The 11,039-nt window shown below is 38.8% G+C and overlaps 1 long non-coding RNA gene across 1 annotated transcript; it reads right to left on the bottom strand.

Moving 5' to 3' along the window:
* Positions 1-4,553: 4,553 nt before the first annotated feature.
* Positions 4,554-10,469, bottom strand: LOC121042590 (uncharacterized). Its single transcript, XR_005796311.1, has 3 exons — positions 10,340-10,469; positions 6,855-6,938; positions 4,554-4,783 (listed from the first exon to the last, which is right to left on the bottom strand). It is a non-coding gene; the product is annotated as an uncharacterized LOC121042590 (long non-coding RNA).
* Between the last annotated feature and the right edge of the window lie 570 nt (positions 10,470-11,039).

Genomic DNA, 11,039 nt, shown 5'->3' on the forward strand with positions numbered 1-11,039 from the left:
TTCATTTTTCTCGAATTGTGGAATAAATGCATGAAAGTAGGGGGAGTTTCAATCCCAAATGGGTTAATATGGGGGAAAGTGAAGGGAAAGAAGTCAGTAAAATAAAGAAGCATTAAAAAAAAAAAAGATGAAGAAAGTGTGAAAGAATGAATGAGGGCAAAAAGGAAGGTGGAGGAAGACGGGGACAAAGGGACCTGAAGAGAGAGGTCCCTGATGAGAGAACATCCATGGTAGCCGGAAGGTTAAGAGAGCCTCCATACACGCTGCATTCCTGAAGTCTCAATGATTTCTCTACCAAGAGCCATTTTTAACTCCTTTTACTTCCTTTCCCTCGACATCAAACCCATCACCAAGAACCTCTCTGAAGTTTGGCCAGTTGTTTTCCTTCCTTACCAGCCTTTTACCCCATCTTCCTTCCTGACCGCAATCCATAATATATATGGCTATGGAATTAATTCTCCCTGCAACACTGTTTAAACCATAGCACTGCTTAATAAAACAAGTTTGATTCCTCTATGATGCTTAATAAGCCCGAATTCTACAGCTCTACATTCAAATGATTTCATAAGCTTTTATTTATTGTATTTTTAAAGTTTATTTATTTTCTTGCGAGAGAGAGAGACTGCGTCAATCAGGGGGATGAAGAGAGAGAGGGAGAAAGAGAGAGAATCCCAAGCAGGCTCTGCACTGACAGTGCAGAGCCTGATGCAGGGGCTCAAACTCATGTACCGTGAGATCATGACCTGAGCCGAAATTAAGAGTTGGATGCTGAACCCACTGAGCCACCCAGGCACCCCTATGAGCTTTTATTCTATACCTTCTGAGGCCTTTCCTTGTCCAGCCAAGATAGCTAATTTATCATTTTACATACATTTCCCATTCCTACTATACCTTACCCAACCCAGAATATTCTTCCCCAATCTAGTGAATGCAATGTTATCTTTATTCTGTAGCTACAAGTGTGTGGTCACTTTACATGCCAGGAAATATTAATAATGTAACTTCTGTAACATAGTGCCATGTGGCTAGCCATTCTGTATTCATTCTCCTAAAACTTCATGATACAATTGATTGAACCATTCATTCCTTCACAAATCAAATCGAGCACCTACACTGATAAATAAGCCAACAAACACAGTACTTACCCTCCTGGAACCCGAAGTCTAGGGAAAAAGACAAATAATTATAATAATATATTATGATTATTATAATAGGAAAAAAAAAGATGCCCCCAAACATGTCAAAAGGTGAAAACACAAAACTGAAACAAACCAACACAAACTTACCACAAAATTTTAGGAAGAATTCCTATTGTGTATAAACCCAGTTGAAAAACCAGTGCCTGATTCTTGTTTTTATCTCATGATTGTGGTCCTAAAAGAAGTCAAAGCCTTTTTTTTTTTAATGTCTTTTTTTATGTCTATTTGCTATCTCAGACACCCAGGGTTTGGTACAAGCAGAGAGCTGAGTAACGATCCCTTTTCTCTACAAATGATACTTTTTGAGTATGTTTCCTCTTCCATATTTCTACACTCCATTCAGAGAGTTCCAAAAAAAAAACAAAAAACAAAAAAACAGCAGGAAAGGAAACAGAGGATTGCTGATGGAATATTAGATCATTGGAATTATAATACTCATGATGCATGCCACTCTTTGCAAAACACCATATGCTTGACTCAACGTCCTGTGCCAAGGAGGTGAAGAGCCAGAAAATATCCTGTTCCTGACTATCTTCCATCCAATGATATTACCATGTATTGATTATTCCTCTCAGAAACCTTTATTCTTTTTTCAGATTCCTTTATTATTAAAATTTTTTTTTCAACGTTTATTTATTTTTGGGACAGAGAGAGACAGAGCATGAACGGGGGAGGGGCAGAGAGAGAGGGAGACACAGAATCGGAAACAGGCTCCAGGCTCCGAGCCATCAGCCCAGAGCCTGACGCGGGGCTCGAACTCCCGGACCGCGAGATCGTGACCTGGCTGAAGTCGGACGGTTAACCGACTGCGCCACCCAGGCGCCCCCAGATTCCTTTATTATGGCTGTTGTAAAGTGGCCAATCTTGTTAGCCTTTCTGGTGAATGTGTATTCTTCATTTCATTGCAATTTTAACTGGTATTTTTTGAGATTACTAATCACGTACAGCAACTTCCATATGATTATTGGTCACCTCAATAGCCTCTTCTTGAAGTGCCTGTTTCCGTTCTTTTTAAAAATTGTTTCTACCCAGTTGTTTGTCTTTTTAAAATTTATTTTTAGGGGCACCTGGGTGGCTCCGTCAGTTGAGCGTCCGACTTCGGCTCAGGTCATGATCTCATGGTTCATGAGTTCGAGCCCCGCGTCGGGCTCTGCGCTGACAGCTTGGAGCTTGGAGCCTGCTTCGGATTCTGTGTCTCCTTCTCTCTTTGCACCTCCCCCACTCATGCTCTGTCTCTCTCTGTCTCTCAAAAAAAATGAATGTGTTAAAAAAATTTATTTATTTGTAGCAGCTCTCTATATATTTCAAATAAGATTCTTTTCTTAGTTATGTGTATTTCAAATAGCTTCACCCTTTTTGTATCTTTTTTCATTCTCAATACTTTCTTTTGATGAACATAAATACAGTGAAGTTACTATATTAGCTTTTATGTATACTTTTTTTTGGCTAAGGCTTTTTGTCTTCCATTTAAGAATTTTCCCCCCTTACTCCTATATTTTTAAAGCTTTATTTTTTATTCTTTTAAATTAGGATCTACAATCGATAACAGGGCTGAAAATGAATGAACTAAGTATGTCAAAAATAAAAAAAGGCATAAAACAATAAACCCAGAGTAAGCAGTCAATAATAAATATAAAAGCATAAGTTAAGGGTATAGAAAGCTTACACAACAAAAATCAACCATTTTCTTTTTTCTAATTCTTAGAAAAAACAATAAAATGCAGAATGCAAAACTAACAAATATCAGGAATGAAAATAAAAATATCACTATTGATTCTGAGACATTAAAATGATTATATAATGATACAGTGAACACATTTTTGTTAATAAATTTGAATTGACACAAGACGAAATAGACAATAGGCACAATCCTTTAACTGTTAAAGAAATTGAACCTATAACTGAAAACATATCCCAGTCTTATGCATGATTGAAATACCCCCAGCACCTCACAGAGGACTCCAGTTATTCTAAATGCCTTGTATATATCTTAAAATGATTAATTGGCTTTTTAGAACACTCTTATAGATCGTTATTGGGAGTATAAGCAACATTTCTGGAGAGAAATATGACAATAAATGAAAAACCGGAAAGTGTGTATTTATTTTAATAAAACATTTATCCAGAAGAGGTTGCCAAAGATGCACAAAACACTTGTCCCATTTTATTTTATTATTTTTTTAATTATGCAGTTTTTTTTTTATTTTTTTTAACGTTTATTTATTTTTGAGATAGAGAGAGACAGAGCATGAATGGGGGAGGGTCAGAGAGAGGGAGACACAGAATCCGAAACAGGCTCCAGGCTCTGAGCTGTCAGCACAGAGCCCGACGTGGGGCCCGAACTCACGGACCACGAGATCATGAACTGAGCCGAAGTCGGCTGCCCAACCGACTGAGCCACCCAGGCGCCCCAACACTTGTCCCATTTTAAAAACAATATTACAAGTGTAAGAAACTTCAAGGTATAACAACAGAGAATAGGTTAAATCAACTATATGTGTGTATATATGGGCTAGATTTCCTGAATATTCTATAGGCATTAACAGCCATCATGTAGAATTCAGTAACATTAGAAAATACAAAATATTATTTAATGAATAAAAAAAATTACAAATAGCAAGTACAGTTTGGTCTCAACTTTATACTTTTGGTTAATAGAGTGTATATATCCATAGGTAGAACATATGGTGGGATACATTGTGTGCTGTCAGCGATAAATGTCTACCCATGCCCAAAGTTTCCACTGTTTAAATCAATATAACTTTTTCAGAACAGATTAGCACTGAATGGTTTCTTTTCCCAACTCTCTATAGAAAGCAGGGATTTTGAAAAAAAGCTTGGTGCATTTTTCAGGAATGTAGAGAAATGAGGACAAATGTTTATATAATTCCCATCTCTTTGAACACGATCTGCCTCACATTCTGCGGTGCTATAAGTAGAAAGCAGGTACCGAGTAATGAAAATATATGTAGCCAGAGCAACGAATAGAGAGCTATTTTCTAATCTAGGCCAGGGCATGTCCAGGATGAGACACTGAGGATAAAATTGTCTCACTACAATTTTGCTTAGGATAGTATGAAATCAGAGCCAGCCATCCTACTCCGCCTATGCACATATCCTTCACAGGTAATTCACACTTTAAACGTATCAATGAATCCGGACCCTGAAAGAGACACATCTCCAATTTGTTCAGGTTTGCTCGAATGCCTTATTACCACCATTATCAGTACATCAAAGAAGTAGGTATTGTGTGTGAATGATAATTAAAGGTTTCAAAACTCAGTGGTGCTGACCAGGAATGGGAGATTGTTGTCATGAGAAAGATGGCGGTGAAAAAGATTGAGCTACAACAACTAAAAAGGAAGTCCACCAGATACAGGGATTTTATTGATGTCAAGGTTCCCAAATCCCGAGAGACACAAAAGGCAAAAGATTAACGAGTTAGGAATCACCTACTTCTATCATAACATTTATATTTTAGTCTAGCTGCCTGTTTATTTATCTGTTTTTTCAGTAGTCGATCGTTTCTTGAGTGCACGGTCTGTATCATTTTCAGCTGTGTAACCCTCTACTGAGCCAAGTGTCTGACAACAGAAAAGAAATGCAATAAATGTAAGTTGAGAACACAAATTTATGAATGAGAACCAAAGGGGGAGAAATAAAAATATGCCATCCAGAAGTAGAAACCGTCAAGTTATCTTTATGCAAAGACCGGGAACTTGCAAGTTTCAGGGCTTAGGAGTCTAAGCCATTCCCACTTCTGGGGAAAAATGAACGTGAGAGCATTGTCCATATCCGTGTCTTGATCAAAGTATCCTTGAAATTTATAAGAAGCAGTAATTTTTTAATCATTGAAACCAAGTAAGAATCCTTATTCCTACGGCAAAAACAAGTTAGATTAACTTTCTTGAGAAAACAGAAAGAAGAAAAAACAACTGAGTTACTAGTCCAACACTGTCCAGTTTTTAAGATCACCAAAGTAGATTTAAATTTTCACATTCCTGAGATGATGAAAGAAATTCCTGCATTAATACAGAGGCAAAAATATGGAATTGGCTCTTACATCCATTCAAATTTTAAGCCCTAATATTCTCCAACTGCAATGTAAATGTTTCATTTTAAAGACAGTTGTACAGTATATCATAAATTACAGAAAACTAACAATTACAGAAAGAGATAGTCTGGAGACTCCAGATTAAATTTGATGCTTATATGGAATCATATTCTCTTACCTTAGAAACATAGGTAAAGACGTGACAATTTTATGTGGACGTTAGACACAAAGTATTTGGTGGAAACACAATTTCAGAAAATTAAGTCTCCAGTAAAACCTTGGTTTGAGAGCATTATTCACTACGGAAACAAGCTTGTAATCCACAGTACTTGTACATCAAAGTGAATTAATTTCCCAGTAAGGAATCATGAAAACTCATGATTCATTCCACAACGCAAAATATTTGTATAAAAATGATTACCGGGGCGCCTGGGTGGCACAGTCGGTTAAGCATCCGACTTCAGCCAGGTCACGATCTCACGGTCCGGGAGTTCGAGCCCCGCGTCAGGCTCCGGGCTGATGGCTCAGAGCCTGGAGCCTGTTTCCGATTCTGTGTCTCCCTCTCTCTCTGCCCCTCCCCCATTCATGCTCTGTCTCTCTCTGTCCCAAAAATAAAAATTAAAAAAAAAAACGTAAAAAATAAAAAAATAAAAAAATAAAAATGATTACCATACTGTAATGTAATACAAAATAAGAAATAAAATACAAAACATAAAGAAAAATAAATTAACCTGCACTGACCTTTGAAAACCTTCGTGGCCGGAGTGAGGGTGACGAGAGAGAGGAGGGTCACTAATGGACTCACTGCTATCTATTGGCTCAATGGAATCTTTCTCTCTTTGTGCAACTGTAACCAGGAACCTATCCAATGACACTTGCTTTTGCCTCCTTTTGAGGACTTCTTGGAAATGTGACATTACATTGATGACCACCCACAATCCCACAATGAGAGAGAGAGAGAGAGAAACCTCTCTCGGTTGTGCTCATGTGACATTCAGCGTCATACTACTCCCATTGTAAGACATCGCTCATTTATCAAATTAAAATTTATTAGAAATGTTTGCTCGTCTTGGGGAACACTCACAGAACAAGTTACTTGCAATCCTAGGTTTTACTGTATACACCCGTGAGCTCGTTAACATCTCCTAAATCATTACCTAGGAATTACACTCAACTTTGAAATTTCTAAAAGTATATTTTAATTTATTTTGGGGGCGCCTGGGTGGCTCCGTCGGTTAAGCGGCTGACTTCGGCTCAGGTCATGATCTCACGGCTCGTGAGTTCGACCCCTGCGTCGGGCTCTGTGCTGACAGCTCAGAGCCTGGAGCCTGTTTCAGATTCTGTGTCTCCCTCTCTCTGACCCTCCCCCATTCATGCTCTGTCTCTCTCTGTCTCAAAAATAAATAAACGTTAAAAAAATTTTTTTTAATTTATTTTTATGTTATATTCTTTTTCATTTCGTCTTTAAACATACTGGTGATTCTTCTCTGAGTCCAGCTCTGTCCCACAAATTTTGAATACGAAAATTAGTGACGATATTATGTCCTGCATACATATCGCCCCTTTCTCCTTCCATGTACAACTGGGAGGTCATTACCTACCCTCAGAATCCTTCTCATCTCAGGATTTCAAGCAGCCGCTGTCACTGGAAGAAGTGCGTTCAAGATGCATCCAATTTGCCATTCCTGAGAAGTGACATCAAAGAACTTATGTGTAGCTGGAGACAGTACGCATTCCATGAATGTTGGCGTGTTTTAAGGCAATATTTTGATTAGTAAAATGTGTGCTGTATGAGTTCAGTGGAGGGAGAAATCACTGCAGGTGGGAGCAAGAACATAGGTAAATTCAGGTAACTTGTCTGCCACTGGGTCTGTAAATATAGCTTAGAATTTAAAGGGGGAGAACATTCCAACCGAACAAAGCAGTAAGAACAAAAATGTAGGTAGACGATGAATGTGCTCTGCATTTATAATGATTCAAAGTAGTATTTTTCTTTTAAAAAAGTGAGCTAACGTAATTTCTTAAATCACAAAGAAAATGCCCGATTCTAGCTTATTTTACCTTGATTGTTAAATACGCCTTCCATGAATTTTAAACTTCAGACATTTTCCCCTTCAGCTTGTGGGTTTCCAGCTAGTTCTACATTTTCCAGTCTATCACCTCTTATCCCCTTGAGCGTTTTATTTGTCATGCTCTGTACAAGTTGCAGGCTCATGAACACTTCCTTGAAAGGAGCAAAGGACTGCGGTGACAACAACTTCTCATGTACAGACTTGCATGAGCTTATGACGAAATGCTGGTGTAAACAATCATGTCCCAGGAAATCCTCTTGGACTGGCTACTCTCTGGCTTTGCCTTTCACATATCATCCATTGTTAATCTTGTTTAGCAGAAATTTACAGGGTGCCAACCACCCACAAGACTTTGTCCGAAGCATTGAGGTTAAAAGATTAGTAAGATTAGTAGGCAATGACTTTTGTCCTGAGAGACCAAATGTTTCCGGAAAACAACAGATGCATATAAAAGGTTATTTCTAAGAACGGACAAAGTTCAATGATAGATATAGTCACAGAATGTCTTAAGGGCAATACGTGATCTATAACCTAGCTTGGTGAAGGGATAGATCAAGGAAGACTTCGGTGAATTGATGTTGGCCAGGCAAACAAAGAGGCTTCTGATATATCTTCTTAGCAAAGATGGGAGTTATTGCTTATCCAACTGGACACTGGTTTATGTCATTTGCTATCATTGTGGTTCTGACTATCACACCCAACTGATTAAACTTTGGCTTCTCACAAGAGTCTACGCCCATTTCAACACCGCATTGTCATACCCTAAGTTTATAGTTTCGTGTGTGTGCGTGGTTTTTTTTGTTTGTTTGTTTGTTTTATGATAAAAGTGGGATTCTAATTCATAGTATCTGGCTCCAGAATCCATCCCCTTAAACGCTATCCCACACCATCTTCAACAAACTCCTTTAACACTTCCTTTGGGTTTCTTTCTTCTCTCTCTCTCTCTTTTTAAATATAATTGATTGTCAAACTGGCTAACATACAGTGTATACAGTGTGCCGTTGGTTTGGGGGGTAGATTCCCGTGATTCATCGCTTCCATACAACACCCAGTGCTCGTCCCAACAAGTGCCCTCTTCAGTGCCCATCGCCCATTTTCCTCTCTCCCGGCAGCCCCATCAACCCTCAGTTTGTTCTCTGTAGTTAAGAGTCTCTTATGGTTTGCCTCCCTCCCTCTCTGTTTGTAACTATTTTCTGCCCCTTCCCTTCCCCCATGGTCTTCCGTGAAGTTTCTCAAGTTCCACATATGAGTGAAAACATATGATATCTGCCTTTCTCTGACTGACTTATAGTTTCGTGTTTCTGATTTAGCATGGAGAACATTACAATGACTTAGGCTGTGACGGCTCGGGGATGATCTGGGCTGAGAAAAGAAAGTGATTTACCCCGGATCGATGCTTCTCCAAGAGTTGCCCCTGGGTTGGCAACACCAGAAACACCTGAGGACTTGTGAGAAAGGCAAACTCTCAAACCCCACCTCAGACATACTGAATCAGGAGCTCTGGGGTGGGGCTTAGCAATCTGCTTCAGCAAGACTCCAGATGTGTCTGGTAGATTTAAAGTTCGAGAACAACTCTGCTGGATAGGAAACGGGTCACATCCTACGAGTGAGCACTGGTTTTTCAAAAGTTATCCGGAAAATCCTCACCAGAAAGGGAGAGAAATGGATGATGGCCATCTGACAAGATACGTCAAAAGTATCTAGGAGGGCAACAAAGTAAGACATGATGATACCAAACTGGTACTCTTTGAGTTCAAGTTCAGCAGTCAGCTGTTGGATTTCCTCCGTGAATGAAGTATTTAGGAAAACAAAGAAGAGAGTAGATGTGTAGAGACTTTTTTTCTATTTGTGTGATCACTTTAATTAGTGAGATCGTTAAGGCAATTTAAAGCAGAACTTTTTAAAATCACATGGCTCTGCTTTAAATCAAAGTCTTCAACTCAGATCTTTCTACTGTATGACATTTCTACTTGGCATTAAACTTTCCCTGTGCCAAGGAAATATGAAAATCCATATCTTGCCATTGTAGCATTTTAATATTCATTTTAATGACATAATATAAAAATTCCACTTTGCTAAGAACATCCAGAGCATAAATACCCTATAATAAGACATTTTAACTTTAATAGCAAGAATTTTTGCTCTTGTATCACTCTAGCATGATGGATAAGAGCATCCAAATTAGGTTTTTAGCACAACCTTTGGACTACATTAGCAAAAATAAATATTAACATAAGAAATGTATGATGGAAAATCTTTAGCACCATACAAAAAATTAATTCCAAAGGGTATATTGATCTTTAAGCCACCTAAAATAAAATGTATGAAGCAATTCTAAATATTTCTGTAGCAAAAGGGCTCAATATTTCACACATTTTTTAGACAACCTAAGTAGAAAGGACTCATTAAATATTGAGACCAATCCTGAAAGCTTGGGTCAGAGGTAGCGGTGTACCTAGAGAGGATTCCGTGATTTGAGAACACGTTCCTGGCAGTGGTTTTGAAGTCAACCTCTCAAGATAGGTAAAGAAGATGACTGTTGTATTTTGATTACCTGCCGAAAAGAGAGTAAATATTCACACAGATTGCTCCCGTCACTTCATGCTCATTTGGATAAAACAGCTGAGCGCTAGGGAACCCCAAATGCTGAGCAAAAATATCTAATTTTGACAGAGAAACCAGGAAAAGGCGATCCGTGTTGTAAGAAGAGTGTGAGAAAATAGTCATTCATTTTCTCATCTTATTATGGCTTCTTCCCATGAGTGTCAGTGCAGGAGCTACAATTCTGAGAGGAACCCTGGCTTTCAAACTAGACAACTGAGCACACAAGACCCTTGGCATTGGAGAGCGTGGGGGAAATATTGAGAAGGAGAGAGGAGATACCCAAAGCACGCGTCTCAACTGGCGGAAATTCCCAGCTTACGCTCCAGGTTGCACAAGCACAGAACACATCCAGGAAGCGGATCAACCATTTGAGAGCTGAACTACGATACAAGCTGCTGTCCACGTCTTACCTGAAACCTTGGTTCCACACTCAAGGGGAGAGACACCTCGGAACAACCGTCCACAGAAGGCAAAGCGGAAGTTGTCATCTGGACCTGACTGGGCTAATCGAGTGGGAAAGAAAAACTAGAAATTCTCCAGAGAATGTTAATGGCTTCAAAAGTCTTGCAACATAATACTCAGAACTCTTAGGACAAGATCAAAGTTCTTAAGCCTACAGAGACTCAGGAAAATTTAAACAACCCTCAAAAGAAAAGGTAATCATCGGATGCCAATCCGCAAATGACATAGGTGTTGGAATTATAGCACAAAGATTTTAAAACAGCAACATAACTATTCTTCATAAGATACAAGCAAACATTCTACAGTAAGTGGAAAGGAAGAAATTCTCCGTAGAGAGGTAAACCCTACCAAAAAAAAAAAAGACAAAATGGAAATGTTAGAATTGTAAAATACAGTGTCTGGATTTTTTTTAAATTTTTTAAAAAGTGTATTTATTTATCTAGGGAGGAGGGGGCGGAGAGAGAGAATCCCAAGCAGGTCCCATACTATCAGTGCAGAGGCCAGTGTGGGGCTGAACTCATCATGAACTGTCCTGGGCCGAAACCAAGAGTCAGACACTTAACCGACTGAGCCAGCCAGGCACCACTGAAATTTTTTTTTTTTTAATTTTTTTTTTCAACGTTTATTTATTTTTGGGACAGAGAGAGA

The sequence above is a fragment of the Herpailurus yagouaroundi genome, unplaced genomic scaffold (genome assembly GCF_014898765.1).
Source record: "Herpailurus yagouaroundi ecotype Mexico unplaced genomic scaffold, PumYag 185, whole genome shotgun sequence".
Lineage (NCBI taxonomy): Eukaryota > Metazoa > Chordata > Mammalia > Carnivora > Felidae > Herpailurus > Herpailurus yagouaroundi.